Source organism: Zea mays, chromosome 2, assembly GCF_902167145.1.
Source record: "Zea mays cultivar B73 chromosome 2, Zm-B73-REFERENCE-NAM-5.0, whole genome shotgun sequence".
Classification (NCBI taxonomy): Eukaryota; Viridiplantae; Streptophyta; class Magnoliopsida; order Poales; family Poaceae; genus Zea; species Zea mays.
Window position 1 is genome coordinate 56,648,650 of NC_050097.1, and position 7,637 is coordinate 56,656,286.

Below are 7,637 nucleotides of genomic sequence, written 5' to 3' on the forward strand. Positions count from 1 at the left end.
GATCAGCTTAATCTCAAAAGCTGCATCGCGCTCCGGAGGAATGCCTGGAAGCTCTGCCGGAAACACATCAGCAAAGTCACACACCACCCGGATGTCCTGCACCCGCAAGGCAGCCTCACCCTCCACCACCATGGAGAAAAAGACCCCCGACTTCCTTGACCGGCGGTCAGAAAGCAATTGCGCCAACAAGGATAACGTGAACTTCGGGGAACTTCCCAAGAATACCACCTCCTTACCCGACGGCGCCTGCAATAACACTGTCTTCCAGAAGCAGGATATAACCGCGCGATACTGGGATAACCAATCCATACCCAAGATAACATCGAATGCCCCCAAGGAAATCACCACCAGATTGGCCGAAAAGACCTCATCAGCAAGAATGACGGAACACCCCTGACAAACTGAACAGCTACTAATGGAGCCATTAGCAGATCTAACCAAAATTGGGTGACCCAACCTCTGCACCGAAAGACCAGCCCGCGACACAAAATCCTCCGAAACAAACAAATAGCTAGCGCCAGAGTCAAAAAGAGCATGGGCTGCAAACGAATCAACTGAAATCGTACCTATCACCACGTCTCCTTGCTCCCTGCCATCCGTAGCGGGTAGCACATAAGCTCCAGAAATACCCGCAGAAGAGGAAGCCCCCGGAGTGAAATTAACAGAAGAACCCCACTGAGCCACTGGATGAGGCAGGCGCGGAGCTCCAAACTGAGACAGCATTGGAGTAGACGGTGTAGGAGTAGGCGCGACCTGATACTGAGGAAAACCCTGCATCGGCACGAACTGAGAAGTCCCTGGCACATAGAGCTGCTGTGGAGGAAGAGGAACTGAAAACTGCTGCTCAGCACTTGACATCATGTTGATAGTGCCTTGAGAAGAGGAGGAAGTCACCGGCTCCCATCTGAGCTTCCCATTAGGATTCCTCCTACACACCACATCCTTATGGTCCTGACTGCAGATAGAACACCTGCCACTCCACTGGCACTCTGCACGGCGATGCGCATCACCACAGCGGAAACACACCAGACCCAGCCCGGGCTTAGGAACGGCCCGAAACCTCTGAGTACTTCCTCCCGAAGTACCGAGTCAGAAGATTTGCCACGATAAGGATGGTGGCGCTGATGCTGAGACTTGCCCCTCTTGTGGGCTGGACCTCCAGTGTTGCCCCTCCTCGCATCCTGGCTACGAGGCTGATCAACACCCGAAGACTTCTGCGACTCCATGGTATACTGGTGTTGCATCTCCACACCCAGTGCCTGCTCCACCGTGGTACGGAAGTCCACCAACGGAAAGGCCCCTAGTGCATGCCTGATAGAAGGCTTCAGACCTTGACGGAACTGGCTCGCCTTCTCCATCTCATTATAAGCCACATGAGGGACAAAGCGGACCATCTTGTTGAAGCCCACCTCATACTCTGTGACAGTCTTCTTCTCCTGCTTGTAGGACTGCAAGTCAATCTTCATTTTCTCCAGAAAGGTGACCGGGTAGAATCTCCTTTCAAACTGTCTGATGAAAACATCCCAAGATAGGACTCCTGGTGAGGAGGAGTGCGCTGCCTGCACGCCTCTCCACCAAATTTGAGCATCTCCCTTCAACAGCTGAGTGCCAAAGCGAACCCGATCTCCATATGCAATCTCAAAGACATTCACCTTATCCTCCACATAAGTCAACCAATCTGCCGCCTCGACCGGAGTACCACTGCCATCAAAAGAATCCAACTTCATGCACATCCACTGCATCAGAGAAAGACCACTGACTGAAAGAGGCATCTCGGCCCCACCACCTGGAACAGCACCCGCAGGGACAGCGCCCCCGAGCACTTCTCCACCTCCAGCACCATGAGCAGCACCCGCAGGGGCGACATGAATGGCTTGCCTCAGAAGGGCCAACTCCTGCTGCATGGCCTGCATCGCGGCTAACATTGCCGCCGGACTCATTGAGTCCCCACTAGGAGCTTGCGGACTACTCCGAGCCCTACGAGGCGGCATAGCTGCAGCCACAGGGATGAGAATAATAAGTAAATAAGATTGGCATAACACCTCTTCAGATAATGCCAAACTAGCACATACAATAACATAACATATCAATAGCAAGCCAGAAATCCCATCCTACATGTGCAGTGTGTCAATTTATTATTACTCTACTTGCTAGGACCTACAACATATTCCTTTGATACCAACTGTAACACCCCACTGGTCACACACAATGGATATTACCAAAAACCCCACCCTCCTAACTTACTCAACACAAGAGGCGTAATAAAGACATGCAATATAGCAAAATCCGGCAGCACCTCCTTTGAAACTAACATAACAAGGAGGGGAAAACATGAAGTTCATACAGGATATAAAGAATTATAATTCACAAAGTAGAAGCTAAATGCAAAGTGGTAAACTCATTTATGCCCCAACTGAAGCAAAACAAATGGGATGAGGAACTCAGCCCACCCCAAGATAAACGCTCAACCAAGAACAAGGCAATTCACTAGACTTGACCAATTCTGATTAACAACATTATTAAATGGTGATTCCTTTATCAAAGGTGTAGTGGCCGTGCTGCTACATCCCTCTATTCCCAAAGCAGAAATTAGGTGCCTGCATCAAACAATGCAAGATGTGAGATATTACATCTTAGCAAGTAAACATAACAACAACAAATAGGACATTGTAAATCAACTATGCTTACACAACCACATGGTTCAGAACTCCTTTCTTTCTGTTGAACAGTAAATTGCAGCAAGTAAACAAATAACTAAATTCTTATCGCCAAGAGGAATCACCATGCACAAGTCCAAATTATCCACATCCCCAAAATATATTCCACACCTCTCCCATGAATGCACATGGCTACAGATGCAATAATGACTTCTGCCTCCATATCTCTAAGGATATGAAGCTGCACCATACCCCTTCTCGGGCAACATATGATGCTCAATGTACCGGTACAGTCGGACCATAAGATCACGACGAAACTTCAATGCAATGGATGATGAGTGCATTATGCATGACAACATCATGAGTTCTTCCCCAAATAAAAATGTGCTAGACATATACTTCCACCCATTCCACATAATAACCACTTGAGTAACATAATCAAACCTCCAACTCAACATATGAAATCCATGAAACATGAACATTGCAAATGATGGTACTCAAAAAAATATGAATATGAACACAATAGCACAACATAATCAAGTATAAGACTCCTCATCTGACAGACGGAATAACCATCACAGTTTTACTTGCCTTCACCGGAAGTTTGCGCAAAATCCCTAAGAACGATCCGGAAGTCCACCACCTGTTTTTGACACCCAAATTAGTGCACCAAATTCACATAAAAACCTCAAAGACAACACCGCACCTACGCGCAATCTCAAACCCCGCCGCGGGTAACAATTCTCCCCTCACCAACCAAACGGCAGCGGCGCTGCTTAACAATTCCATAACTTAAAAATTAAGACAGTAGTGGTGTCAAACAAAAACTCCAAAGACAACTATATAAAATTCCCCACAAGTTTTGTATACAATTTATGATTAAATTCTAACATCTAATTACCTCTAAACGGTCCACAAAATAAACCCTGCAATCTGTTTTTTTTTTCTGTTTTGGGCAGCGACATACTCGGATTCAAACAGCGATAACTTTTAAAATATAATTCCGATTCGAGCGCATAAGTACTTGTTGGAAAGGTAAGAAAAAACCCTACATGAATCTCATACTGATTAACACTAATTACTCCCGAAAAAAACCCAGAAACTGCTAATACTGCTGTTGTTCATCCTCCTGAAAATCTGTTTTTTCTGTTTTGGGCAGCGACACACTCGGATTCAAACGATGATAACTTTTAATTTATAACTCCAAATTGAGCGCATAAATACTCATTGGAAAGGTAAAACAAAGTTCTACATGATCCCCATTATTTTTTCACGAAAAAAACCTAGAAACTGCTAGAACTTCCGCTGTTCATCCACCACCTAAAATTCTGGACAACCCCCCTCTACCCAATCGCAACCGCAACATATAATCAATTGAATCGCAGCGCAAATGAACAAGGGATGAACACAAAAATCACCTTGGATTCTCCCCCTTTCCTTCCTCCCTTCTTCCCTCCACCAAAACGATTGATGACTCGCACCACGTGACGATGATCCGAGCGGCAAGGATTGGCACCTTGGGAGGAGGAGATTGGGGGGGGGGGCTAGGGTTTGGTGGTTTGGCTGCAAGAATTGAGAGAGGAGGAGATGGACAGGGGGCGGCGGCCAAGGTGTGGGAGAAGTGGGGGGGGGGCTGCACAAGGGGGGAGGGGGTTAGGAGGGAGGCGGCTAGGGTTTGGGAGGATTAATGGGCCGAAACACCAATTGCGGCCCAACTAACCCACGCGACAGCTCCCGACCGCAACGCAAGCGTCAAACCAAATAAATTCTACTGCCCTAGTTGTGAATGTTTTCCACAAAATTCCAAATCCCCAAAACAACAACCGGATGAGGGAAAAGAAAAAAAACAAAAAGAACAACCCCCCAACTTCTCTTCTTTGCAAACCGGGTATCACAAGTCACCTTCTGCTTATTATATCCATTGTTTTGCACATCAACTCCAACTAGTTCTTGTTGTTGTTGCCAAGGGAAATAATGATTGTGTGTGGTTTTTTGATCAAGTAACTCTCTTATTGAATATCATTGGAGTTTCTTGTAAGCGTCACCGTATGCTTCGAGATGCTAGACTTGAGAATCTCATGAAATCACTTGAATGTGGTGAACTTGATACTGGGAGAGGATTGAATCAAGAGATGGGGTTGCCTAGGCCTGGTGAGACTCGATGGGGCTCTTATTACAAAACTATATGCAACATAATTACTATGTATCCTGTAATTCGAGATGTTCTCATGATTCTTGGAGAGGATACTACAATTAGAAGTGATTGGACAAGGATACATTCTATGCTTGGAGCATTTGAGTCATTTGACTTTGTTTTTGATGCACACTTAATGTTGTTATTCTTGGATATACAAATGATTTATCAGTGTGTTTGCAAAGAAGGGAACAAGATATTATTAATGCAATTTCACTTGTTAATGTGGCAAAGAGAAGAATGCAACAGTTAAGGCTTGATGGTTGGGATCAATTCCTTCAAAGAATCACTTCATTTTGCAACAAACATGATATCCAAGTTCCTGCTATGGATGGAAATTATAAGCCTTATGGAAGATCATCACGATTTGTTCATAACCAAACCAATGATGACCACTTCAGAAGAGAAGTATATATTGGGGTCATTGATCAAATTAGCCTAGAGCTTGATAGTCGGTTTAGTGAGGCTAATATGGAGCTGCTTTCTTGTATGTCAACATTAGATCCTTCCAACTCTTTTGCTTCTTTTGATGCACACAAGGTACGGAAGCTAGCTGATTTCTATCATAATGACATGTCAAGCACTGACTTGTTAAAACTTGATTTGCAACTTGACAATTATATTGATGGCATAAGAGAAGATGATAGATTCAAAGACATAACTAATCTTGTGGACCTCTCAGTTAAGCTTGTTGAAACAAAGAGACATAAGATGTTTGATATAGTTTATTTGCTTCTCAAATTGGTATTGATTTTGCCGGTGGCGACAACAAGTGTTGAAAGGGCATTTTCTGCAATGAGTTTGGTGAAGACTAAATTGAGAAACAAGATGTGTGATAGTCTTTTGGATGATTGTCTTGTTACATACATCGAGAGGGATATTTTCTTCGAAGTGAATGAAGAAGATATAATTGAAACTTTTATGGCGTTGAGAAAGCGCAGACCAGATAAGTAGTATTATTGTAATATTTATGTTTAATGTATACAATTTTCATGCTTATTTGTTGAGTGTCAAACTTTATATCTATATATCAAATTGTTTACCAAATTTACTATTAAATTATATGTACATTAGATAGAATTTTATATGAAAAATTTGTTGCGGCACACCCTATATAAAAATCCTAGGTCCGCCACTGATTGGGACGCCACAACGTGGAGTAGGCAAGTGTTATACTTGGCCGAACCACAGGATAAATCATCGTGTCTCGTGTGCTTGTTTTTTTTCACTGTGATCATTGTGTTTCACACGAGCTTAGTCCTTAGCCACTTGATTTCACTGTGCTAACACTTAACCAAGTTTTGTGGCTTTAAGTTTTAAGTTTTTACAGGATCACCTATTCACCCCCCTCTAGGTGCTCTCAATTGGTATCAGAGCCATTCTCTTCACGAAAGGGACTAATCGCCCGAAGAGATGGATCCTAAGGGAAAGGGGATGGTGGTCAACGACAATGAGAAGGAGTCCATCTTCAACGAGACAAGGGACGACAAAGCCAATGACTCCGGCTCGAGTCAAAAGAAGAAGGATGGAAAGAAGAAGAGGCGCATCAAGAAGATTGTCTACTACGACAGCGACGAATCTTCCTCTTTGTTGGGGCGAAGGCGAAGACGCCACCCTTCGCTCGATGCCTTCGCCATAGTCGTTGGACCAACGGAGACAAGACAACGGGCAGGTTCACCCTTCGCCCCATATGTCACCGGACGAAGACCTGTGACGAGGTCGTCCCATCTTACGACCTCGTCCAGCATGAAGGCCCACGTGTGATCCGGCCCTGCGTGGCCGCTGCACATTACGGGCCTAATTTGTAAAGGTATCCCTGTAATTACGGTTTGTAACCCCGCTTTATGGGAATATTTCGGGAATAACCTAGGTGCCTGAGGGCACATGCGTCCTTAACGCAGGACGCTGGGCACTCAGATACCTATAAATACCCCCGCACAGTGCCCTTGAGAGGCTAGATTAACAGAGCTTTTGCCATCTTGTGCGAGAACCCTGTTTACGTCAACTCTCTCCCCAGTTGGATCTCCTTGCACCTGGTAGCAAGTTCCAACATTTGGCGCCCACCGTTCGTGCGACGAAAAAACCACCCGCGATGGCACCCAAGAAAGTTAACTCGAAGGCTGACGAGGCTGCGAAGGCAACACTGCTGGCCGCAAAAAAGGGCAAGGCCCTCGCCCTCACCCACTCCACTCACCAAGAGGCTACTGAAAATGACGTTCTCCGCACCTGCGAAGACGACGCTCTCCGCACCTGCGGCCCTGAAGGACAACCGCAACCTCCCCCAGGCTTCGCCCCACCGGAGGGCGCGGACCTCACCGAGGACGGTGAAGTCCTCGGCGTCTCAGCGGAAGAACAGCTACAGCTGCGCGCCCTGCGCCTCAAGAACCGCAATCTCCAGAGGCAAAAAGAGATACTGGAGGCCAAGCGCCAGCGCATGTCCGCACTAGCCAAGGTGCGGCAAATGATACGCGACAAAGAGCAGAAGGCCCAGGACCTCGAGCGGGAGATCGCGCTGATGCAGCGCGAAGGCCACCTCGGCCTGCAGCACGGGCCACCCCTGCAACAACGCGCACAACTGGAAGACATACGCGAAGGCCACCTCGGCCTGCAGCACGGGCCACCCCTGCAACAGCGCGCGCAAATGGAAGACCTACACTTCCCCCAGCGCGACCACGCCTTCCCACACGCCGTGCCATTCCAAGGGGTCAACTACCTCGACGAGCGAAGTCCCCTGGCGCCACACCTGCAAGTGACACCCTGGCCTGCCAACTTCCGGGCAGGGACCT